Genomic DNA, 27,069 nt, shown 5'->3' with positions numbered 1-27,069 from the left:
GTAGGGAAACAGTGGTCTGAATGGCTTCAGTTTTCTCATCAGAAACCATAGAGGCCAGAAGGAGGTGGCATACCATTTTCAAAGAGCTGAAAGGAAAGAAGTGTCAACCCAGAATTCTATATCCAGAAGAAAATAAATTTTAGGAACAAAGGCAAAATAAAGATGCTTCCAGATGAAGGAAAATTAAGAGAGTATACTGTGAGCAGATTTTTTACTACAAGAATTGCTGAAGCAAACTCAGAAGGAAACTCGAAGCATCAGGAATGGTGGAAAAGCAGCAGAAATGGTAACTGAGTAAATATAATAGATTATTCTTTCCTTGGGTTTTTAAAAAAATACATTTAAGGTTTGGAAATAACTATTATATCTCTGTGTGGGTTTTCAGTGTGTGTACATGTAAAATATAAGATGACTGTAACACGAAGGGGAGAGGAGTAAAGGGACTGACACAAATTTCAGAATTCTGAACGTATCGCTTGAGCCATCAACAATGGCTCACAAACATTATGACTTAAATACATCTACTACAGACACCCTGTGCATCGCACCAAACCCCATGCTGGACAACAGGGAGACTTTGATGAACACAATAGACTAGTCTGCAAAGACTCTAAGATCTGTCTGTGGACCAAGTGCCTTCTGACTCAGTCCCCCTGGGGTTTGGAGAGAAATAGGTTTTGCTTCTCAGCTGCTCCTGGCATCTTCTCCTAAAAACACACTAGCAGGGCCATGAAGGTCACAGATAAAGCAGGAGGCCTGGGGCTCTTAATATACTTTCAACCTTTTTGTTTGTTTTGCCAACTGTGTTTCATTTTTGCAGGCTATTGGTCAGAGTGCCTCCTCATCTCACACACCGAATCACAGGGTAACTGAGAAGCAGAATGTATATAGACACCACCCCCCACCACACACACACACACACACACACACACACGGCGTGTTGGCACCCATTTATTGCTCTCATAACCCAATATCGCCGGCATGCCCAGTCTCGTCCTCTGGAACCCTGGGACCAAAGTGTTGGGCTCGAAGCAGGAGCCCCCACCTCCATCCCTCAGGAATTTTCTCCTCGCTGAGCTAGCAGCAGCCATAAATGATCTGATTTGCGATCTGTCCCTCTACTCTCGGGACTGTAAATGCAGCTATAGTATATGAGGCGGAGGGCTGGGCTGGGCTACTCCTGGCCTCCCAAGCAAGCAGCTACCCAAGGCTGTAATTTCACTTTATCTCTCTCCCATTAAAAGGCAATTGAAAGTGAACCGAGGAGAATGAGGGCTGCCTGCAACCTCAGAAACCTTGAACAGTGCTTGCTGAAGGGCGGCTGGTGGACACAGGCACCTGGTGCTAAAGAAATGAGAGGAAGGGACTCTGCAGGACAGCAAACAATAACAGTAATAGTAACAGCAGCAGCAGCTGCAGCAACAGTAATGCCACTATTTATGGACACCTATGGGTCAGGCAATGGCAACCCACTCTAGTACTCTTGCCTGGAAAATCTCATGGACGAAGGAGCCTGGTAGGCTGCAGTCCATGGGGTTGCTAAGAGTCAGACACAACTGAGCTGCTTCACTTTCACTTTTCACTTTTATGCATTGGCAAAGGAAATGGCAACCCACTCCAGTGTTCTTGCCTGGAGAATCCCAGGGACGGCGGAGCCTGGTGGGCTGCTGTCTATGGGGTCACACAGAGTCGGACACAACTGAAGCGATACAGCAGCAGCAGCAGCATGGGTCACAGACGCTGCGCTGGGCTGTAGGTACAGGGCTCTGCTGGCCATGTGAGACCAATTTGCAGGAAGAATCTGAGTGAGGTTCAGTGAGGTCTTGTCAGGGAGCCAGGAGTTGAATTTGACTCTGCCTGACTGAAGTGTGGGCTCAGAACTGCTGTGTTCCCACCTCAAGGACTGCAGGGGTTACAGAGCCCTGCCTTTGGATTCCTTTTACAACTGCATGAGAAAGTGTCAGTTCAGTTCAGTCGCTCAGCCGTGTCCAACTCTTTGCGACCCCATGAATCGCAGCACGCCAGGCCTCCCTGTCCATCACCATCTCCCGGAGTTCACTCAGACTCATGTCCATCGAGTCCGTGATGCCATACAGCCATCTCATCCTCGGTCGTCCCCTTCTTCTCCTGCCCCCAATCCCTTCCAGCATCAGAGTCTTTTCCAATGACTCAACTCTTCGCGTGAGGTGGCCAAAGTACTGGAGCTTCAGCTTTAGCATCATTCCTTCCAAAGAAATCCCAGGGCTGATCTCCTTCAGAATGGACTGGTTGGATCTCCTTGCAGTCCAAGGGACTCTCAAGAGTCTTCTCCAACACCACAGTTCAAAAGCATCAATTCTTCAGTGCTCAGCCTTCTTCACAGTCCAACTCTCACATCCATACATGACTACTGGAAAAACCATAGCCTTGACTAGACGGACCTTAGTCGGCAAAGTAATGTCTCTGCTTTTGAATATACTATCTAGGTTGGTCATAACTTTTCTTCCAAGGAGTAAGCCTCTTTTAATTTCATGCAGTCACCATCTGCAGTGATTTTGGAGCCCAAAAAATAAAGTCTGACACTGTTTCTACTGTTTCCCCATCTATTTCCCATGAAGTGATGGGACCGGATGCCATGATCTTCGTTTTCTGAATGTTGAGCTTTAAGCCAACTTTTTCACTCTCCACTTTCACTTTCATCAAGAGGCTTTCTAGCTCCTCTTCACTTTCTGCCATAAGGGTGGTGTCATCTGCATATCTGAGGTTATTGATATTTCTCCCGGCAATCTTGATTCCAGCTTGTGTTTCTTCCAGTCCAGCGTTTCTCATGATGTACTCTGCATAAAAGTTAAATAAGCAGGGTGACAATATACAGCCTTGACATACTCCTTTTCCTATTTGGAACCAGTCTGTTGTTCCATGTCCAGTTCTAACTATTGCTTCCTGACCTGCATATAGATTTCTCAAGAGGCAGGTTAGGTGCTCTGGGATTCCCATCTCTTTCAGAATTTTCCACAGTTTATTGTGATCACACAGTCAAAGGCTTTGGCATAGTCAATAAAGCAGAAATAGATGTTTTTCTGGAACTCTCTTGCTTTTTCCATGATCTTAGAAGGTGTAGTGTGGGCTTTTTCTCAGCCAGCACCTGGTAAGCACTCAGGGACAGGATCTGGGACCAGACCCCCTCCAAATCCAAAGTTCTTTCTACCACTTTGTGCTCCCAGGACTCCAGGGCTCTCCCACAGTTTCTGCTAAAGCAATTCGCAAAGAATTCACACTCAGAGTGACCCCAAAACAGATGGCCACGCCACAAGAAGGTGGGATTCCAGGGGCTGGGGAACATCTGTGGGCACAGAGATGGGAAGGGTGCTGATGGCAGCACTGAAATCTGTGATTAAGACTCAGGGAGAGTTAGCACAGCCATCGCTGTGTACTGGCTGGGATAAATCTCATGATGCTAACAGAAGCAGAGGAGACTTTTTTTTTTAAAGTCTGTGAAAGTCCCCGAGAAGTACTTCCCTGGTGGTCCACTGGTAAAGAATCCAACTGCCAATGCAGGATGGGTTTGATCCCCGATCCAGGAAGATTCCACATGCCCCAGAGCAACTAAGCCCACAATTGCTGAGGTCTGCACACTCTAGAGCTCTCGAGCCACAACTAGTGAGCCCACACACTGCAACTAGAAAGTAGCCCTCACTTGATGCACCTAGAGAAATCCCGTGCACAGCAACAGAGACCTAGCTCAGCCAAAAATAAATTAGAAAATTTTTTTAATCCCCAGGAACAGTATGACTGAGAATACAGGCCCAGTGTTGGGGTATTATACACCAAATCCCTCTGGACATGAGAAATTTACCTGGCTGAGGCTCCACATTCTTGTCTGTGAACCAAGACCAAGGCAAGTACCTGTGCAGCCTGTTGAAAGTTGTGCGGAGTCAGTGAAAAATGTACATAAAATGCTTAACGCAGTAAATGGGAATTAATAACTGTGCAATAAGTGTTAGACTAAGTAAATACATTCTTGTTGATAGTAACAGCCCCGTGCCTTTTAGCAGGCAGTAGGCACTTCCTCTGCTTGGAGCCTGCTTTTTGTCAAATTATGATGCTGGTCAAAGCTAGCAGCCCTTGAGGCACCTTTCAACCCCTCTCCCTTCCTTCAAGTCTAAACTTGTTATGCAGTATTATTGTCCACTCCAGTGCCAAAGTCACAAGTGAGCCTCCCAGGGCCTGGCACCCGCTGTCCCCCTTAGCTGTTTGCTCCTTCAAATCCGCAGGGGCCAGTTTAAACGCCACCTCCTTGGAGAGCCTCTCCCTGACCTGCCAGGAAAGTCAGAGGCTGTCTGTTCCTCTCATGCCCCTACCCCAGTGTGGAATCATTTATTTGGGTGTCTTCTAAGATCTAAAGTCTTTTTTTTTTTTTTGCTTTTCCATGAAATTTGAAGCAAGAATGGAGGAGAGACGAAAATGACCTGCGGGGATGCTATGAGCTTGCGTGTGGCAAGGGGCTCTCTGCTGTCCTGAGCCCTCCCTTGGAAAAACCCACCTCCCAGAGAAGCTGCCTCTGGTGACCAGGGGGAGGTGGGGGTCTTCTAGCTGCATTTCAACCAGACACATTCCCAGCAGCCAAACCAGACCTCCACGCTTGGCCTTCCTTTGTCACAGCCACAGTGAGGACAGCTCCTGTCTGGGAAGGCGCTGTGGGAGGCCAGGCAAGAGACCAAAGGAGAGAAAGCCAGAGGCTGGGCCCCTGGAAGCTGGAGAGATGAAAGGGAGGCGGCCTCCCATCAGAGCCTCGAAAGGCCCACCCGCCAGGCTTCCTTCTAATCCAGCCCTATGCATGCAGGAGTCAAGAAGCATGCTTTCCTTCCCAAGAAACTATTCTCTGTTATAACAGAGATGAAAAGGTGAGAAGATTGTGTGGGTTTAAGAAAACAGCTATTGCACAACAATATGGATGCACTTACTGCCATAGAATGGTTAAAATGGCAAATTTTATATTATGTGCATTTTACCACAACTTGAAAAACCTAAACAACAAAAATGAAAGGCCAAAATTCTAAGCATTTACCCAACCCTAAATGAGATGGAATGAAAATGTTAAAAAATACTACAGGTGATTTTCATTTTTGTTATGCAATAATGCAGTTTCTAAATTTTCCATTAGAAGTACTATTTTAACACTAGAAAAGTTATAAACACACACTAGTTTCATAGACAATTTCAGAATTCTTTATGACTTCATTAACCTCAAAACTCTGTGCAGTAACTATAAACCAAATGATAATGAAAAATTTTTAAAAGGCACAAACTATTAGGAACCACTAATATCGATTCAGTTCTCACCACGTTCATTCTTTCACTTACTCATGCCATACCTGTTCTGACTAGTTCTAGGCACAGGGACACCACAGGGACCACAGTGATGTCCAGGCCGCTCTGTGGCATCCTTCTCATGGGCAAGCCAACCAGATGGCAGAAAGTATGCAGAACTGTAATGTGGGTAGAAGAGGCAGGGCATGCCAGGGACAGGGTAGGGGACTCCTTTAGTTGAAGCGCCAGGGACATGCTCTCTGATGAGGTGGCATTTGAGCTGAGGCCAGAGGGAAATAAAGAAACCGTGGGAGGTGGTGGATTGCAGACAGAGGGAACAACATGTGCCAAGGTCCAGAGGCAGGAGCCACTGGAAGCCAGCAGATGGCAGGGGTGAATAAGGAGGTTGGAGGTGCAGGCAGGAGGCGGAGCCCACTGTCCTGGGATATGAGTTCACCCTGTGACATGGGAGCCATCGGAGCTTTTAGACAGAGGGGCAGTTTAGAGAGCAGGACTCAGCCTGCTGCAGGGCAGATAAAAAGGGAGCCAGATGGACAGGGCCTCATTAGTCTCACCTCTACCCTATGAGGAATCAGCCTCGTGGAGATGACGACAGTCTTGAATCCCACAGCCCATGGACACAGAGCTGGGATCTGGGCCTCAACTGTCTGACCTGATGCCCCACAACCTGACAGCCTCACTTGCTCCATGATCCCCTGATCAGGTAGACAAAGTAGCAAATTCCAACTGCTGCCATTTTTGAAAATCTCATGGCTGCATCCACCGTGCTTCACACCTTCCTGATCCCAGGAGCCCCATGTGGAAGGCTGAGGGTTGCCATGTGGAGACCACCCTGGAGAAGGTACTTACTTAGCAGTTCAGAGCAGGGGCTCTGGAGTCTGAGGACCTGGTTCAAGTCTCAACTCCATCACTCCCTATCAGGTGAACTTGGCCAAGAATGGAAAAGGCTTTGGGCCTCAGCTTCCTCAGCTGTAAAATGTAGGAGAATACCTGCAGTGCTATTGGAGGGCCACCCAGTGTAACCCAGGACCACCATGAGCTCTTAGCTCGGTTCCTCAACAAAGAAGCTGCAAATAAAGAAAAGCCACTTTCAGTCTAAATAGACTCATTCTGAGATTAAATGTGTTGAAAGCCCCAACTTATTTAATCTCATCAGAAAGCTCCATAACAGTAAATATCATGAGCACCTACTAGGCAAAGCGCTCTTCACCACAGGCAGAGCCACAGAAGTGACCTTCAGGATGGCAGAAAGGACAGCCCACCATCTGGAGCTGTTCACCACTGATCCCATTTCATGATTCAAAACAACCCTTTTTTAATTGGTTAGAGAGGTATTGTGAAAATGCACTATTATTACCCCCAGGCATCCAATTCCATCTATAAGTTGCATGTTCTAACTAAATGTTCCTGATGTCACATCTACTTGGCTCACTTCCCTTAATTATTGAATAAAACTCTCCTGTGAAGTTGGCTCTGCCTCATCCACCTCATCCATCACTGTCTCTTTTCCTGCTCTCGCCTGGCAGGCTGGGCCTCCTGTGTCCCCAAGTATGGATTCCTTTTGAGGATCCACTGTGGAGGCGTCCCCTGTGACAGGCGAGGACCCACAGGCAGGAGGAAAACTGAGTGTTGCTGAACAAACACAGTGAACGTGATCACTGCAGGAGGCCTCTCTGAAGTACCAGCAGGCCCTCCTGAAGGGATTCCAAGCCTTTCTTCACCAGCAAGACCCTCCCGCCCCTGGAGAGCCCTGACTACTCCACTAGAAGCGGGACTTCTGGCCTGGAGCCCCAGACACTGACATCTGCAGGGACTGGGCAGAGTGAGTTTCCTGACCTCTGAAGCCAGATGTTATGAGGCCCTGGGTGCAGGAGGTGGTGCGAGAACCCACAGAGCAGCAGCAGAGCTCGGAGCTGCATCACTGCACCTTCCTGCTCGAGGCCATCAGTGGGGCACCAGCACTGAAGACAGCCTTCCCCGTCGCACACCTGGAGGGGCCACACCACTCCTGCCCAAGGGTCTGCCCAGCAAGCCCCTGCCCCTATCCAGCCTGCTTTTCATATCCAGCACCTAAGACAAGGTCCTGAGGCCCAAGTCAGAGCTTCACATGTGCTGACGACCCTACAGAGAAAGACACACCACATCCTTGAGCCATATTTAGTCAACAGTAACCCCCACTTGGCCCAGGGACAGCACATTCAGCTTGGGGTACATCGCTCTTCCTGCCCCAGGGGGTAGCTTTAAGGACTTGAGCACACAGGTACCAGGCTCTAGCAGGGGGACCTGGGGGCAGGGCTGTCAGCTCCCAGATGCCACTGATCCCCTGACCCTGGGCTGTCACTGAGCTCCAGGGAAAGGGCTGGGCTGCCCCTCACCATTGTCCACTCCAATGCAGAAGGACCCACAGGACCCTCGTAGCGGCTCTCCAGGCCAGGCCCCTTTCCCGCTGTCTGCTGCAACCGAGTCTCACACCTGGACCCTGGCCAAGCCCCAGAGGAGAAGGTGTCTGCTTCTCCTTAGTTGAGCAGCTCCAGTTCACCTCTCCCCGCAGAAGTCAGGGGACAGTGCTCCTTCCATGGGCCTGGCAGGTTTTGCTTTTAGCAGAAGAAGTCACTAAAGCCTCACTTTTCTAAAGAGGAGAGGCTTGGCACTCCCACATGAAAGCATGGATGCTCCCTAGGGTTAGAGAGAGGAGATACCAACCTAGAGGCAAATTCTTCTGTGACACAAGCCCTTGGTGGGTGATCCCCTCCGTGTTTGGACACTTTTGATCAGCCGAGAATGTTCACAAAGCCACTGCCTCTGCCCCAGAGTGAACCTGGAACACTTAGGGGGAACAACAGTGGCTCCAACAGCAAGTGTGCTGAGGCAGGATTGTAATCATTTAATCACTGAGTCAAGCGTGTGCTCAGGAGCAGTGGGAATGCACCAGTGAACAAGAAGACATGTCCTCCCCACGCGATGCTTTAGCTGTGGTGGGGAGATTGATGCCAGGTTCGTGGCTCCAGAAGCAGAAGTGGATTCCACAATGTGAGGTGTAGGTGGTGCCTCACCAGCCACTGCCTGTGGTCACCACAGGGTGTGGGGACCAGAGCATGGGCTGGGGACCCGAGATGTCTGCATTTGAATCCTGGCTCTTTTACTAAACATGTGACCTTGGCAAGTTCATTTGCCTCTTGGAACCTTAGTTTCCCCATCTGCAAACTGTAGGTAATATGTTAGCTATGCGTAGTGCTGTTGCAAGGATTAAACAAGTCAGTGTATATATAAAGTGCTTTGGGGCGGGGGGGTCCCTGCCACAGGGCAAGGACTTTACAATGTCTACCTTTCCTGTCACTCAGGGAAGTCCTCACGAAAGACCAGATTGTCAAGCTGAGACCTGGTGAATAAGAAAGAGTTGGCCAGATGAGGAGCAGGGGAAGGATGCTCCAGGCACAGGGAACAGCACATGTGAAGTCTGGCTCTGAGGAGGCGTGGTGCCTTGGAGACTGGAGGTGGGGAGCAGGGTAGGAGACAGGGATGAAAATGTTGGTGAGAACCCCACCTCGCAGAGCCTTAGGTCATGTGAAGACCTTGAACTTTGACCTGAGGGGCCATGGGGGTTTTATGTAGGAGTTGACTGGATGTCACTCTGGCTATGACGTGGAGAATGGATTGACAGGGGAACAAATTAGGTTTGCAGATGCTATGGTCCAAAGGGTTGGTGATAGAGATGGAGAGACATGTGTAGGTATGTGGTGCAAAGAAGAAAGGAAATCAAAAATGATGCCAGGGTGTCATCCTTCACGGACTGGTCCAGTGGTGGTGCCATTCGTTGGGCTTCATGTGAAACATCCCTGAAGGAGATGTTATCTGTCCTGGCCAGGCCATGTGACATCCAAAGGGAGAAACTGACTAGGTATTTGGATAAAGAGCTTTTGATCTTCAAGGGGTGGCTAACATAATGTGGGAGCTGTTGAAACCCTAGGTGGGAAGGCCCCTTAAGTTTGGAATCAGCCATCACTGTGCCGACACCTGCAGGGTACCACGCCCTGTGGAGGACGCCAAGGTTCCAGAGATGAGTCAGCATCATGGGATCACAATCTCACTGGCCCCGCAGCCGTTCCCAGGCTGCCTTGATGGTACAGAATATCTGAAGTTCTCCAGGAACTTGTTCACCAGAAACAAGTGGGCTGAAGCCCGAGCTTATCTGGAGCGTTCTAAGACACTGTGTCCACTTCCTCGTCAAGACAGACAGATTCCATTAAAGCACCCACAGCCCTGAAGCCCTGCTTCTCTCCACCGCCTCCCCACAAGAAGTAAAAGAGGAAGATTTAAAAATTACAAGTGCTATCCTCCACACTCCATCTCCCAAACTTCATTTCACAATGGCTGCTGACATCAATAACGTCGGACAGGATAATCAAGTTTGCATAATGTAGCTGCTCTCAAAGGGTCCCTCTGCACAAACACCCCTCCCACTGTGAATGCCAGGAAGCAAGCAGCCTGCGATTGCAGAAAAAGGCCCTTAGAGGTGGGACATGAGAGTTTTTTACCATGGTACCCATGTGTGATCTCACAGGCATAACCCTCCATCAGCAAAGCTGGCTTCTTCTCCCAGCTTGACCCCTTCCTCGTGGAGGCTTCTTGTTGTTTAGTCACTAAGTTGTGCCCAACTCTTTTGCAACCCCATGGACTGTAGCCCACCAGGCTCCGCTGTCCATGGGATTTCCCAGACAAGAATACTGGAGTGGGTTGCTATTTCCTTCTCCAGGGGATCTTCCTGACCCAGGGATCGAACCTGTATCTCCTGCACTGGCAGCAGGATTCTCTACCACTGAACCACCAGGGAAGCGCTTCTAGTGGGGGAACCACAGACAAATCATTTCGTCATCCTGCGCCTCCATCTTCTCCACTTTAAAACGGAAATAACTCTGAGGGATTCTAAAAGATCCAAGACATTGGATGCCCTATTACTGCTGAGAGAATAAACTTCAGGAGATAGTTAAATAAGTTATTCATTGAATTATCTATTAACATGTTATCAACTTTTAATTTGAAAAATCAGCTGATTTTTAGAAAGATAGGCCAACACAGAATTGCTGGACTTGAGTATATCCTAACACAGACTCTAGATGAAATATTGAAAAATTCAAAAATTAGTGACACGTATGGGAAAATCAGGTTAAGATGATGAATAAATTTAAATGGCATCCTGTTGCATCTTGGTAAATTGTACAGGTTGGACTCTATGTCACTGATGTCCAAATTAAGATACAGATCCTAAAATGGATCAGTGATAAGCAGCTCAATGAGCCAATCTCTGAAGACATGGTGTCCCCGGCCATCACATGTGACAATTCAAGGGCTTCCTCGTCTCTCACTTCCTTCCCTTTGCCTCGTTTTCCAGACCCGCCAAGTGTCCCCGTCCCTCTTGGCTCTGCATCTTATTTTTCCTAAAGCAGAGGCTCTGTGGCACAGTATGCATCAGCATCACCTGGAGGGCTGGGGTCACGTTTGCCATCTACTGGCCCAGGCACCACACTCTGAGAGTCTCTGGCCGGAAATGGCTCCCTGCTCCTCGCTTCTTGACTCTGGGATTCCCGCTCAAGCCTCCCTTCCACCTGGACCCTCTAGGTCCTGCCTCCTCTCCTCCTCTGTGGCATTTACTCTTGGAGTCTCCCTTTTAGCCTCATTCGGAGCCTGTGTCTTGCAGCCAAGGACAGGGTCAGGTCTCCAGGTCCCAGCTTCCAGTAGACACACACACACACACACACACACACGGGGAGAACACCCATCAGACAGGGTTGAGTGTAAGTCACCCAGTCTTCTCTTCTGAGGAGCTGGTGGGCGCTGTGAGAGATTACATGTCAGTGGGCTCTGAACTCCAGGCTGCCTGTCTTCAACTGGTGCTTGCCAAGGGTCCCTGGGGAAGCCACTGGCCTTCCCTGGGCCTCAGTTTCTCCATCTGCAAAAGGGGCACAATACCACTTACCCTAATCTCAGGAGTATCAGGTGTGATGGAGCAGGGGGAAATGCTCGTGGCATGGATGAGGAGGCCTGTAAATGTTGATGATGGTGAATATACTTTTCTCTCTGGCATGAGGTAAGTCAGATGTGTCTGCTCCCTCAGTGGTGCTGGGTGGAATTGTGCAGCTGGGGGTGTTCCTTGGTGGGGACAGGGCTGAGAGAGGCCAAACAAAACCACTGAAAAGCCTGGTGTGTTGACCAGGAATATGGGTCTCCTCCAGATTTCAGCATGTTCCTGGGCCAGAAGCTGTGCCTTACGAGACTGTCCCATTGCTGCCCACCCCAACCCAGGGCACCCTGCACAGAGCTGCATGCAGGTCAGGGGCTCAGGCCTAGGAGAAGTGAACAGACTAATAAGGTTGATTTCCAAGCATGTCTCTTACCCTAACACAAATGCTTTTGTAACCGCTGCACCCCAAGCTCATGTTTCACACTGATGCAGGCCCTAGAGGCAGAGCTGAGCTGACACCAGGCAGCTGACCCTTGGAGGAAAGAAAGCACTTGATTATTCGAGGCCAGAATATTCGAGCCTTCACCTCCTTGGCCTTTTGCCCTGGAACAAGGCCAGTGGAATCTTTCTGCCCCTGCTGGCGGTGATTTGGTTTAATCAAACAGCTGCGTGTCTGGGAGAGCTCCCTGGCTGCCTTGGTTACACATGCCTCACCCCTGCCCAGCCTCACACACACTCTCAGGTCACAGTCACCCAATTTCATTCCATTTCTATGAACCACAGGGCCATCCATGAGGCAGTCCTGCAGCCCAATGTCTTGGAGAACACTCTGTCTAAGCACCGCCACTCTGTGGGCTCTGCTTGGCCGTGACCTTGCTGCCCCGAGGGGTTTCGGGTCCTGAGTGGTGGGAGCGAGAAGGCCTAGCCAACTCCCTTCTCTTCTCACTGCTCTGTCCACTTGCAGCTGCTGGCAATTTCCGGGCCCCTCCCCTTCGCTGCCCACGGACGTGTGGGGTGGCTGGCAGGGAGCTGGGAAGGGCTCATTCCCCGGGCACCTTCTTCAGCCTTTTGAAGGGCTAGCACTGTAGTTTGAAAAATTGCAACCAAAGACCCCAAAGCAGGATTTGTCAACCTTTCTGGCATCAGAGATTGGCTCGTTTTTCTGCTAGGGGCTGCCCCGAGGACCGCGGGAAGTTTAGCAGCCTCCCTCCCCTCTCCTACGTGCCAGTAGCACCCTCCCCCACCCCCCACAGCACAGCCAAAGGAGCCTGCAGACATCACCAAGGTCCCTGGAAGTCAAACTGCCTGGCCGAGACACAGAGACAGTAAGGAGCAGAGCAGGGCCAGACCTCTCAGTGGGCGAAGACTCGTTGGTCAGCCCCAGAGACGCCTCAGAGCTTAGGCAAAGCAGGGAGACTTTTCAACCTTGCTGACCCCACCAAGAAGCAATGCTGTGCCCAGGCCCACCCTTGGCTGCTCAAGGGTCCCTAGAGCAGAACAGGCCTCACCTTGGCCTTGGAGCCCCTGCACCGCTCCTCTCTGAGCCTGAATCCACCTGGGAGGTCCTGTGACAGCTCTCCTGTCCCTCTTCCCCATGGGTCTCTCTCCTTCCCCAGTCTTTCGGCTTAGGGGTCAAAGGATTCATTCTCTTAAACGCAGGTGATGGATCCCAGCAGCTGCTTTCTCTGCTATTGGCTGGAAGCTCTGATGTTATTGTCCTCCCTTTACCAGTATATTTTTGTAAATTACTCAAATAATGAGATATAATATGTAAAAATGGGTAAAAGCTGGCACTCATCCTGCAGGAGGCACTGGCCTATTCAGGTGAAGGGCTTTTGATGAGGAAGGTTTAAGGGCCAGACTTTCCCCCACAATTATCATTTATAGATCAGTTCAACTAATCTGTCCCAATTTACTGATTGGGCTCCTATGTGCACGTATAGAATAGCTTCATCTGACTTACAAAATTAATAACAAGAAAGAAAGGCTGACACTTGCGGATTGTGTGAGGACCTGGCCCAGACGGTCGCCTGTAAAAGCCGCCCATTCATTACGGAGCTCCCTGCAAATAGCTTAGGTATAATTGGCACATTTGACTGCAGATTGCCCGATCCTTTAAATATCTCTTCTGATGTGTTAAAATTAGCCTTTTCCTAAACCACAAAAAAAGAAAGGACTGTCCTTTTTAAGCAAATGTGCAGAGAAAGCTCCATTTGTCTGGATCAGTTGAAAGTGTTCCTGTCTAAAGTCAAGGTTGTATAACAGGTGACCTTTCAAGGCACCATCCAGACTTAAGATGTTAGAATTCTCCTCTTTTGATTAAGAAAAAAAGGTTTTTCTTGACACTTGAGAGTGGCTGAATCACAATGGGGGTTGGAGAGAAGGAAGAGAAGAGGAAAGGGAGAGAAGAGATGTGAAGCAGAGAAGGAAGAGAAGAGGAAAGGGAGAGAAGAGATGTGAAGCGCCACAGAGTCTGGGTTCTGAGTTAGGGTGCCAGGAGGTGGGGAGGGGCCCATGGTTTATTGCACACAAAAAGAAACTATTTGACAGCCCCACTTCCGGACCTAAAGCAGCTGCCCATGGTGCCTAAGGTTCAAGGGAACGAGTAGGGATGTGAACCCACGCCTGTCTGACTCCGAGGGTTAGCTGCATGAAATTGTGCCACTGCTGAGGCCCAGGTTATCGCTCAGAGCTTGCTGAGGTCAGGCTGTCAGGGCTGGACCTGGGGTCTGACGGGAAGCTGTGGACACCACCACCAATAATACCAGGTGAAGTTCAAGACCAGCATTCCCAAAGGGCTTAATTTTTATTTTTTTAGTCCCAAATATGTTCTCTAAGTCTTTGGGGGGCTTTTGTTTAATTAGAGAAACAAGCAAGATCGGGCAGGGTGTGCAAAGGCAGGTGTGTGGCCGCTGCCCTTGGGACACAGCAGTGGGAGGAGACACTGAGAAGGGTTGCAGGGGACACATTGTTCTGACTTCACTGCTACTTCAAGAGTCAGTGCTACACTTAGAAAAACAAGACATGAAACAACTAGTACAAAGTTTCAATCATACATCATGGGACAAAAATAGAATGGGAGGAGAATAGAAGAGATAAACATCCACCGATCATTAATCAGAACGGAGCCAAATGCCAGACTTGTCAGTTCTTGATTGGGAGACCTCACACAAGTGACTCTAGCTTTCTAAGTCTCAGTTCACTCCTGTTACGTGGGGATGACTGGAACAGCATCAGCTCAGGAGTATGTGGGGCCAGATCCCTAGTAAGCAGATGACAACACTGGTGAGCCCCAGGGTCAGAGCTGCATCATCCAATCCTCGTTCTGTCCCCTACATGCTGTGGCTCTTGTTCAGTCACTTCACTTACCAGAGCTCAGTGCTCTCATCTGGAAAAAAAAAATCAACAAAAATGTGAAGGCAAAGGGAGAACCACCTCCTAGGTTTGGCCTGGAGACACACCGCTAATAGAAAGGAAGCTTCTCTACAAAGTAGAAGAGGGCACACACCTAGGAGCAGGACTGCCAATGAGATCTGACTGACTGGGGCTGAGAATTCTCAGACTTCTTCCTCCTGCACCCTCCATCAACTAAAGACAACCTTGCTTTTGCTGGACCAAATTCTTCCCCCCCCCGCCACCACAATGTGGAGAAGGACAGGGTGGAAGAGTCAGGATCCAGTGTGAAGGGATTCCAATAAAAGGATTCTGGCCAGCTGGAAAAGTCCTAGGGTTCTCCTTTGTTATGAAGAATCTGGTTTTAGGTAAATTCAGGAGATGCTGCAGTGGCTAGAGAATCTACACAATGATGGGGAGGCCAGGAGGAGGAGAGGAAGAGAGGGTAGATTTGGGGTATCAGATTTATTTGGGGGTTTGGCAGGTGAGAAGGATGGAGGATTTGAGGAAATTGGGGAGAAAAGGAAATTTGGAGAAAGGAAGCTTTGGGTTTCTAACAGGATCCCCATTAATGTTTGTGGAAAGATGTAAGAAAAGATCGCAGTTCATTTCTAATCATTTTTAGTTGTGGGATTTGCTTCTTTGAACATGATTCCTTTCAAAGACTGGGCCACACAGGACGCTGATGTGTGTTAGGGCATACTGCAGTGGAGTTCTAGGCTGACCTGTGGGAAACGGCTTTTTCACCACAAGAGCAGTTTATGAGACACTCTTACAAACATTTTCTCCTTTGAGTTTCTACTGAGCATTGTGAAAAACGCATAGTGTGGATTTTCACATGTGTGAATCCTTAGAGTTGCACCCTCATGAATATTAAGCTCTGGCCACTCACTAAATGTTAGTTTTTATTATTGCATTGGTAAATTTGTTTAAGGAATGTGCACAAACATTCACTTTGTGCCACACACAGTGCTTGGCAAACAAATGTGGTCATGCATTGACTCCTGGAGGAAGTAGTGCTGAAAACACTCCAGCAGGACGAATAGGAATTAGTTATGAGGTGAATGACCTGGGGAGTGTGTACAAGGCCAGGCAAGGATGAGGCATATGTGATCAGGGCAGCCAGGGAGCTCTCCCAGACAAGCAGTTGTTTGATTAAACCAAGTCACCACTGGCCAGAGCAGACGGAATCAATTGGCCTTGTTCCAGGGCAAAAGGCCAGGGAGGGGAAGGCTGGACCATTCTGGCCTCAAATAATCAAATGCTTTTTTCCTCCAAGGGTCAGCTGCCTAATGTCAGCTCAGCTCTGCCTCCAGGGCCTGCATCAGTGTGAAACACGACCTTGGGGCACAAGGGTTGCAAAAGCATTTGTGTTAGGGTAAGAGAGGTGCTTGGAAAGCAGCCTCATTAGTCTGTTCACTTCTCCCAGGCCTGAACCCCCGACCTGTGTGCAGCTCTGTGCAAGGTGCCCTGGGTTGAGGGTGAGGGTGGGCAGCAAAGGGACAGCCCTGTAGGGCGGGGCCTACAATGTCTGTGTCTTATGGGTTTCATAGCTGAAATGATTCCTTGCTATAATGGGTTGAAGGGTAACCTCCAGAAAAATATGTCCACACCTCAACCCGCAGAAACTTAAATGTGACCTTATCTGAGAAAAAGGGTCTGGTCTCTACAGATGTAATTAAGTTAATGATCTTGAGATGAGATCATTCTAAGCAGACCCTAAATCCAATGTCAAGTGTCCTTATGAGAAACAGAGGAGACACAGAAATGCCATGGGGAGGCGAGGCAGAGACTGGGTGAGATTGCCACCACCAAGGAAGTGCTGGAGCCTCCACGAGGCTGGAGAGGCGAGGAAGGCCTTCCAGAGTCTGTGGGGAGCCCACCCTGCCTATCCCTGGACTAGATAGCGATCAGGCCTCCAGACCTTGAGATAATGCCTTTCTGGAGTTTTAAGTCACCAAGCTTGAGGTAATTTGTTACAGCAGCCACAGGAAACTGATACACCACCTGCCAACATACTCTCTGAATTACTTCCTTCCTGCTGAACACTGCCGTCTTGAAACCTGCCGTGATTTATTCGCTTACTTGTTTACTTCCCGTATTCACGCTGGACTGTGAGTACCAGAAGGGTGTATTCTGGCTCCAGATCTGGTTCCTCATAGGTGCCCTGCAAATATTTCTTAAATGAATACATGGAAGAAAGTGACATAACAAAGACTCAAACCCATCCTCGGATGTCAAACATTTTGTACTGTGCATGTGAACAGAGTTGCTAGATAGATGGAAGGTCAGCCAGCAGTAGTACATAACATGATTGGTGTGTGTTAAATAAACTAGATGGCCTTGATGTTGGAGCACACTTCCCTTCTCCAAGCCCAAACCATTGGGTAAAATGGTGCAGGACTGGATAAATGGCTCACTGAGCCTAAAGCAAGCTTTCTCAGTCTCAGTGCCAGTTACAGTTGAACTGTTGGAACAGGATCCTTCTTGACTGGGATAGGAACTGTCCTCCCTGTGCATTGTGGGGTGTTTAGCAGCTTCCTGTTTCTCCCCACCAGATGCCAGAAAGAGTCCTCACCCACCCAACCCCCAAGCCAGGTGTGACAACTAAAAATGTCTCTGGGCACTGCCAGGTGTTCCTGGGATGTAGGAAACATCATTCCATGTTGAGAACCACTGACCTAAGGACTTAAATGGACAAGTAAACTTGACTTCTTAAATAAGGAAACAAGAACACCCTCCCCCAAGCCACATACACAGACAGAAATCCACCAGCCACAGTCAGAGCTGGGAGACTACCGAGGAACATGCAACACCTCAACTCACTGAGAAACTAGAGGAGAAGCTGTTAAGGCTGCCAGGGAGAAGGCGGACCCTCGGTGAGTGGGCTGTTCCCACAGGCAGGACAAAGGAGGGGGCAGAGCTACAGCCCTCTTATCACCACCAACCCAGCGGGGCAGGTCCTGAAGAGTAACCTGGGAGTCAGCAGTGCAAGTGGACGGAGCAGACCAGTGACACACGCAGGGCCCAGTGAGCACCAGCGTCCATGCCGCCACTCCTCACTGCTCCCATGCCCACCCATGCCTGGAAATGACCACCGCCTAAGGGCGTCATACCCAGGCAGGGGGTGTGGAGAATCTGGGGAGACATGGGTAGTGCTGGAGTGGGGATGATATCATCTCGTGTTTATGGGACACCTGCTCTGTCCTGAGCACTATGCCATCCAGGTCAGGGTACCCAGAGAATAACAGTAATCACCATCAACCTCCATCTCCAACTCTGAAAATGTCATAAGCAGGGGAAATGATCAGAGACATAACAGATGACTTTGGGAGACCTCTCTCAGCCCTTTATCTAGAAATCAGGTTAAAGCTGATAAAGGCAGCAGAAGCTGCAGTAGGCCATAAATGAAATGTGGTTAATATAGCAAATACCCATGTCCCACCAGTCAGCTTTAGAAAATGCCACAATTGTTCTGTATTTACAGCAGACCTTTTTGATTTAGTGAATAAAATAACACCAAGACATGTTAAGGACCATTTCTGTTCCTTTCTTTCTCTCCCCAGTGGAAACCTGGATTCTTAAAAGTGGTGAATATCCTTCTTTTTTGTATTTTTGATAATATATATTCATCCAAAAACCTTACCAGAGTGCTGTTTTCTGTGTCATTTTTATGCAAATCATATCTTAATGGATGTATGCTTTTCATTTTCTTCTCCCTTCCCTCGTGTTTTGTTTTTGAGCATTTTCCAGATTGATATGGGAGATCTAATTCAATCACTTTAACTGCTACAGATTAATCTGTTGCATAAATTACCTTATCCAATCCCTGTTAGAACCTTTAGGTCATTTTTGATTTGTTAACCAAAACAACACTGCAGTGAAAATTCTTGTACATGTCTCCCTGTACGCATAAGAGCGTTTCTCTAGGCTATAGATAGAGTGGTATTGTGGGATTATAGGGTATAAACGTTTTCGACTTAACTAGATATTAACAAATTACTTTCCAAAGTGGCTGAACAATTTATACTGTAAATAGCAGGGCATGAGTTGGTGCTTGCCAGAGTCCTATTTTCTCAAACCTTCAAGAACTGATTATCCCTACACTATTCCAACAATGCCAATGCATGGAGAAACACAAAGATCACTTGGCTGTTTTTATGAAACCTGTATAACCTGGAAGCCAGGATATGGATCATCACAGAAAATGTAGTTAGAGGAAGTTTCTACGAACAGCTTGAACAAAGAGCAACACACCGTGATAATTTGCATAGTCTAGGAACTGTTCAGTTTAGCAAACTTTTAAAAACACCTTTACCAAATTAACAAGGTAAAGGGAAACAAGCCTGCGATGATTTCTTTTTTTACAAGCCATAAAGACATCTCATGAAATTTAGAACCCACTTCTGATACCTGAAATGGAAATGGAGGATACCTCCTTACAAATATCTTTTAACTATACATTTCCATCTAAAAATTACCATCATAATTCATTGTAAAAATACTACAAGCATTCCACTAAAGTCACAAAGTGGTGAGCACTCTTTGTCACTACTATTGTATAACATTTTTCCAGAAATGCTAAACAAAGCAATCAGACAAGAATATAAAAGCAGTCATGAATGTTGGAAGAGGCAAAACAATCATAATTTGTAGATAACAAGGTTGTATTCTTGGAACAACTCAAGAAAATAGCAAAAGCAGGGACCATGAGACGGGAGCCTGCCTCTTTCAGCCCTGAGTCTCCACAGCCCAGCTCTGCCCTGGCCCAGAGTCTGCTTGATAAACGCCTGTGGCTGGGCACAGGGTCTTGAAGCCAGCTTTACCAGAGCATGCTCTCTGCAAGGAGCGCAAGCCCATTATAGAATAAGATACTACATGGACAAGCGGGACTGGGGATCAAAACATCTGAGATTCATTAACATGGGAACACACATCATGACCTCCAAGAGTCCCTAGCCATCGTGACTGCAGAGCCCCTTGTTTGGAGCACTTTGAAATAACCTGTATTATGGAACATTCTGGCATGGCGCATGTCCAGAAGAATACTCAGCATAGTATTAAATTAGGGGATGGGATTTGGGTGGTCGCTAGCTTCCCAGGTGTCACTAATGGTAAAGAATCTGCCTGCCAGTGCAGGAAACATAAGAGACATGGGTTCAGTCCCTGGGTCGGGAAGGTCCCCTGCATGGTACTCCACTATGCTTGCCTGAAGAATCCTCACGGATAGAGGAGCCTGGTAGGCTGCAGTCCATAGGGTCACAGAGTCAGACATGACTGAGTAATTTGTGTAGTGTTGTTAATTTCTTTGTACTTTGTGCTGTTGAAAATGTTTACAATGGGTGTGAAGTCGCTCAGTCTTGTCCGACTCTTTGCGACCCCATGGACTGTAGCCTGTCGGGCTCCTCCATCCATGGGATTTTCCAGGCAAGAGTGCTGGAGTAGATTGCCATTTCCTTCTCCAGGGGATCTTCCCAACCCAGGAATTGAACCCAGGTCTCCCGCATTGCAGGAAGATGCTTTAACCTCTGAGCCACCAGGGAAGCCCTACAATGGGTGAGCAGGTATCATTTTACACGCACACAAAATAAAAAAAGAGTGACACTAAAATGCAATCTTTTGCTCTATCTCAAAACCAATTTTATTTTATAAAATCCTGAGTTCTACTGAAGTTGTTTTGAAATATGAAAGGCCAGCTTGAACCCAGTGGAAACTTGTAAAATACTAGAACTAGATATTCGGTACTTAAATTCCACCTCTCCCACCTACTTCTAGAGGGACATTGGGAAAATCACTTCACCTCTTTGAATCTCATTCTGTAACATGAGTTACCTCATCCAGTGGAGGAGTCAAGGTGGTTAAGATGCAATAATCCTCCAATACTGTGTAGCAGAGAGAACTCGGCCAGTATTTTGCAACAAGCTAAATGGAAAAGAGTTTGAAAAAGAATAGACACATGTATATGTATAACATATATCTCAGTTCAGTTCAGTTCAGTCCCTCAGTCATGTCCAACTTTTTGTGACCCCATGAATTGCAGCACACCAGGCCTCCCTGTCCATCACCATCTCCCGGAGTTCACTCAAACTCATGTCCATCAAGTCGGTGATGCCATCCAGCCATCTCATCCTCTGTCGTCCCCTTCTTCTCCTGCCCCCAATCCCTCCCAGCATCAGGGTCTTTTCCAATGAGTCAACTCTTCACAGGAGGTGGCCAAAGTATTGGAGTTTCAGCTTTAGCATCAGTTCTTCCATTGAAAACCCGGGACTGATCTCCTTTAGAATGGACTGGTTGGATCTCCTTGCAGTCCAAGGGACTCTCAAGAGTCTTCTCCAACACCACAGTTCAAAAGCATCAATTCTTCGGCACTCAGCTTTCTTCACAGTCCAACTCTCTCATCCACACATGACTACTGGAAAAACCATAGCCTTGACTAGATGGACCTTTGTTGGCAAAGTAATGTCTCTGCTTTTTAATATGCTATCTAGTTTGGTCATAACTTTTCTTCCAAGGAGTAAGCCTCTTTTAATTTCATGGCTGCAGTCACCATCTGCAGTGATTTTGGAGCCCAAAAAAATAAAGTCTGACACTGTTTCTACTGTTTCCCCATCTACTTCCCATGAAGTGATTGGACCGGATGCCATGATCTTCGTTTTCTGAATGTTGAGCTTTAAGCCAACTTTTTCACTCTCCTCTTTCACTTTCATCAAGAGGCTTTTTAGTTCCTCTTCACTTTGTGCCATAAGGGTGGTGTCATCTGCATATCTGAGGTTATTGATATTTCTCCTGGCAATCTTGATTCCAGCTTGTGCTTCTTGCAGCCCAGCGTTCCTCGTGATGTACTCTGGTTATAAGTTAAATAAGCAGGGGGACAATATACAGCCTTGACACATTTCTTTTCCTATTTGGAACCAGTCTGTTGTTCCATGTCCAGTTCTAACTCTTGCTTCCTGACCTGCATATAGGTTTCTCAAGAGGCAGGTCAGGTGGTCTGGTATTCCCATCTCTTTCAGAATTTTCCACAGTTTATTGTGATCCACAGAGTCAAAGGCTTTGGCATAGTCAATAAAGCAGAAATCAAAGTTTTTCTGGAACTATCTTGCTTTTTCGATGATCCAGCAGATGTTGGCAATTTGATCTCTGGTTCCTCTGCCTTTTCTAAAACCAGCTTGAACATCTGTATATACATACACATGTATATGTATGAATCACTTTGCTGTATACCAGAAACTACCAAAACATTGTTAATAAATTATACTTTTAAATTATACTTCAGTACAAACTAAAATTACAAAAAAAAAAAAACATGTGTAACCACCAAAAAAAATTCCCCAATAAATATTAGCTACTTTCCCTGTCACTAATGTTGATGGACCTAAATTAAATTGTACCATCTAAGTATGTTTGAATTTTTTAACATGTATTTTTATTTATTTGGGTGCACCAGGTCTTAGTTGTGGCACGTGGGATCTCCGACCTTCATTGAGATAACCAGGCTCTTTTAGTTGTGGTGTTGGGATCTAGTTACCTTAGCCACTGGACCACCAGGGAAGTCCCTGTTTGAATATTTGAGTTAAATGTATTTCAATCTGTTTAAGTCATCCTTTTCTATACCCAGACCCCCAAGGTTTGCTTAAGGACCACAGACAAAGGTTTCACATGTGTCCCAGGTTTAATTATGCTCACATTCAGCAGGCTCCTCCCAGCAACCGCCCTTGTGGTGTGCATGCCAGCACAGGGCTACGGCCAAGCTGAGCAGCAGTCAGGACCCCAGCCTGGGAGGAGACTTGGGGAGGAACATAACACTGAGAAGCCGGTCCTACAGCTGGGTCTTCTGTTTGTAGAGTTGTCGTTACAGGAACATCTGGATTCCTTAGATGATACTGGGAAAAGCAAAGATTATGTTTGGCTGTCTGGCGTATTTTAAGGGCTGTATCTCTTATTCTGCGTGATTAGGAAGTCATTAGCAGCTTAAACTTGATGCTTCCCTCAGAGCTGATTCCATGGCTCTCTCCATCTTCCAGGGCAGGATGAGAATATGGGGGAACTCCTTTTATTAATAAGCTACCATTGTCCACCCCCGATTTTTAGGCTTGACGCAAACAAAACTTTCTGTCCTTCTGTTGAATAATTGATCACATAAACCAACTTTTCACGGGGCCCCATGGATCTTGGGAAAGGCAAGATGGACAAGTCAGCCAGTGACCTGAGCCCTAACAAGCTGCACCCAAACAGTCCCATCCAGCTCCTACCGAGCACAAGAGGGACTGCCTGGAAGAAAAGAGAGAAAAAAAAATCAGAATAAAGGCTAAACTACAGAGCAGTGTGGGACTGACGGGATCTTCAGGCTCGTGACCGGCTTAATCTGTGCTTGGGTCCCACCTCCACTGTGCAGCCTCCATTTCCATTCAGAATCAGCGCTCTCCTCACCTGTGAGGTGTAGCAGGTGACAGAGCAACCTCATCATGCTATTGGGGAACCCATGAAGTAGACCACCCCCCAAGCCGGGTGTGGAGCATCACACATACACACGCACACACATGCGAGTGCAAGAACATGTGTGTGCATGCACGTACACATAAACTCCTGAGCGATGAGTGAGGGTAAAGTGGGAAGCGCCTTCAGGACTGCTGTGAAGAGGAAAGGGCAGAGTGCCCCCACAGGACAGGGAAGGAAGACTTGGATGTCACAAAAGCTCAGTGAACACTTAATAGTGTTGTTATTGTTATTAATATTAGTCTGGTTTATATTTATTCACAAATCAAAATACGTCAAACTCTCCCCCCATCTCACTCTTTGGAATATACATGCTTGCTTTTTGCCAAGAAGAACTCTTGCCAAGAAATGCTTTTGCTCTGTGTATTTAGAAAACCCAGCCTAAACTATTCTTAGCTTTATACTAGGAACCGGGCTAACTTTGCCTAAGACAGCACATAGACCCTCCCCACAGGAAAGCCAGTAGCCCCTCAGCAGACCACCCTAGGCACCACAGCTGAGGAGAAACTCCAAATCTCAGACATAGATTCTCCCAACCTTCTCCATATAAAATGGTTTTTAATTTTTTAAACTGAATCTCATAAGTTTAAAACTCCTCCATGTGATTCTACTCCTTTCCCTGGCATTCTTGTTGAGATCAGGAAAAATACAGTTTTCCTTCCTGAGGAAAGTGAGATTAGGTGTGCACTGATTTTCTCTGAGTAACACAGCCTCAGCCCTGTAATTAATATTCCGGCCGTCCACAGCCTCATAATTAAACATGAGATGCACGGAATGGGGAGAAGTTACAGGAAAGCAGGAGGTAAATCACTGGGCTAGTTTCTGCCACCCATTGCTGGGAGCCACAAGGAAGGCATGAGGCCCCTTGGGGAACAGGGTGCCCCTGAAGCCAGCTGGAGGTCACTTGAGCCCACATGATCATTTATTTCCCATGGTGGCCTGTTTCCCAGGGCGCTTCATGGAACATTAGGCAAGCAGCGCCTGATAATGGCTGCAGAGTCTCTGTCCACCTCCTAACACATACACCGCCTGCAGAAGACACAGCTACTCCATCACCCGGGTCAGAGTCCATGCAGAAGGAAGTGGAGGATTTGTCCTGAGTCCTTGCCTGCTGTTCAGCGAGACCATTAATGTCTAGAAGAACGCAGGGAGGGAAAGTCTCAGGGAGGCTTCCATACTTGTTTTCATGGGTGTGGTCACCCTCCCCTAAGGAACATTTGGCTCATAAGTATCTCTTGTGCCAGATCCTCCTGTTCATGCTCACCCAGCACCCTGCTACCTCCGTTTTCCAGAAAGTTGGAGCTGTGTGGCCGGAGAGGGCAAATGGACAAGAATAGAAATGGCGCACAGTGCTGCCAGGCTGTGAAAGCCACATGCCTCCGTTTTCTCTTGCTTCCCCCTCCTGGCAAACTTCGCAGGATATTTAGTCTAGATGAAGAGGCTCTGAGGTGGCAGAGCCCCCATTTAGCAGGAGTGTGGCGAGCAGAGTTCCCCACCCATTAGCACTAGGTAAGGGTGAGCCTTGTGATTAAGAAAGAACCCTTTCCGAGATGAGCCTCCAAGAGCATCAGCCTACTGTACTCTTATTACCTCTTTAACTAAAATAAGCACCTACTATGTGCGAGGCCCTGGATGGAACACCCAACAGCACAGTAGAAAAGACAGGAAAAACAAACACGTAAGCACGCTTTAAGCAGTCTGATCATTTCTATGAAGGACACAAACAGGAGTACATCTTGAGCAATAGTAGGGCACCCTCTGTGTTTTGTTTTGGGGAGGCCTCTCTGAAGAGGGATGATGGTGATGAAATTCAAGAAACCTTCCTGGCCGAGTGTGGGAGGAAGGGCAGAGCACTGCAGCAGTGGAACCGTGCATGCAAAGGCCCTGGGGTAGAAGAGAGAGGGGGATTCTGGGAGGAGCAGAACGGCAGCCAGTGTGGCTGTGGATTGCTACAGTCGGTTCAGGCGTGGAACAAGTAAGGGGGAGGACACAGGCAGGGACAGATGACGGGGGCTCCTGTTTCTCCCAGTGAGAGAAGAGCCCATCGGGGGGTTTTCAGTAAGACAGAGACATGATCTGATTGACTTTTAAAAGGACCACCCTGGCTGCTATAAGGAGGAGCAGGAGGAAGAGGCGAGAGCCTGTGGGCATCATCCTGGTGGGAGGTGACAGTGCTCAGGGAGAAGGGAAAAAGGTCAGGCTTGAGAAAACTGTCGCGGGGACTTAATCAGGTGCCACCAGTTCTGCAGATATTTCTGCCCTGCGCCCCACACCTGGAAGTTCACAGTTCCCCTTGCTGAGGACCCCGGCTTCTGCCAGCAGCAATTTGTGGCTTCCAGCCTGGTTGCATCAGAGGACACTATGACTTGACCCTAAGGAAAAACTGAATGTCCTTGGATCCAGGGGAGGGCTTGCTGAGAGGCAAGAAGGCCTCTCACGTGGCTGCAGGTCACTGGAGGATTCTGAGCTCCAGCAGAATCAGGGGGAGCTGCCCCTCGGCATCTGAAACCCCCACCTGCTTCTGAGAGGCCCAAGGTGCCAGCAATAAAACAAAGACAGTAATGGGCATGGCCATTTATCATGGAGTGTTGCTTGCTGTGGAGTTATAGGGAGTTGAATTGGGAGAGGATTTGGAGAACATTCCGGAAGAAGCCGATAGGAGGGCTCTGTGAGTCTCGGGAAAAGCCAGGTGCCTGCAGGGCAGGCCGGACCCTGGGGTCTCCAGGTCTCCCCAGGATGGCAAGTGGGCAGAGCTCAAAGGCAGAGGAGAGGAAGAGCAGCTGTGTCCGGCACAGGGACCACGGTCTGCACTCAGGCAGTGTGTCCACTTCCAGGTTCTGTGTTTCCATAGCAACTCCAGGCCCTCACCCTCCCAGCCCTACTGCTTCAGGCTTTAAATGGGCAGATGAAAGAGAGAGGATAAAATTTGGCTTTTCGTTGAGTAGGACAGCAATCCAGGAATTAAATTGCCCCTCTTTAAGGCTGTTCTCTCCCGGCCCTGTGAGAAGATGTAATTTCACAAATTAGCCCGAGAACCCCCGAGTAAGTTAACCCCTCAGAGGCAGCAGTGGGGCCCCTTCCACCACAGAAGGCTTGGGCCCACACGTTCAATAGGCTTTCTGCCACCCTTTCCCTCTGGGCCTGTTCAAGTCACTCCAGCTTCTCTCCAAGGAGCTAGCTGGGTCTGGCCTGAGACGCTGCCAACTGCAAAGAGCCGTGAGCATTCAAAGTGGTGACCTGGACCAGGAAACATGGAAAGGAGGAATTCTGTGTGTGACTAATGGATCCCAGACAGAGCCACTCCCCAGTCACAGCCACAACTTTACAGTGAATTTCCAGTCGACTATAGCTGCCTGATTACAGACAGCTCTGCACAGAGGTGGCCGGTCAGGCTCACTCCCAGATGCCTGGGTCAACGCTTTCTGAAGCAGCCACTCAGCCGTTCCTGATCCTCCATGAGAGCCCGGCTCTCTCCTCCATCTCCCGGTCCCAGGATGGAAGCTGGGGCTCCAGGTGTGGTGGGCTGCCCTGATCCATGGCAGATGGCAGGCCCTTCTCCCCGCTCTGCCTCCAGGCCCCCAGGTGAGTAAACTAAGAAAGCCTGTTTGAGTTCATTTGAGGCTGACAGGTTCTTCTGGTCTGCCTGACCTCCGCAGACACCTCCACAGTGAGATTTCTATTAGGGAAACACAACTTGAGAGTTTGTAATGTGCTTCCTGCCCTGATGCTGTGGTTTTAATTAACAGGGTCACTGGTGGCTGTCCCTGGCAGACATCACAGTGGAGGCCAGGGGGGCCTGAGGAGGAAGAGCAGAGCAGCTTCTGTCTGCCTGGATCCTGCCAACACAGAAGCTGCAGCTCAGGGCAGGGCCACTGTTCCAGGCCACAGGCGTATTCAGACGGAATCCGAGA

Source organism: Oryx dammah, unplaced genomic scaffold (genome assembly GCF_014754425.2).
Source record: "Oryx dammah isolate SB20612 unplaced genomic scaffold, SCBI_Odam_1.1 HiC_scaffold_10, whole genome shotgun sequence".
NCBI lineage: Eukaryota > Metazoa > Chordata > Mammalia > Artiodactyla > Bovidae > Oryx > Oryx dammah.
This window is presented reverse-complemented; position numbering follows the sequence as displayed.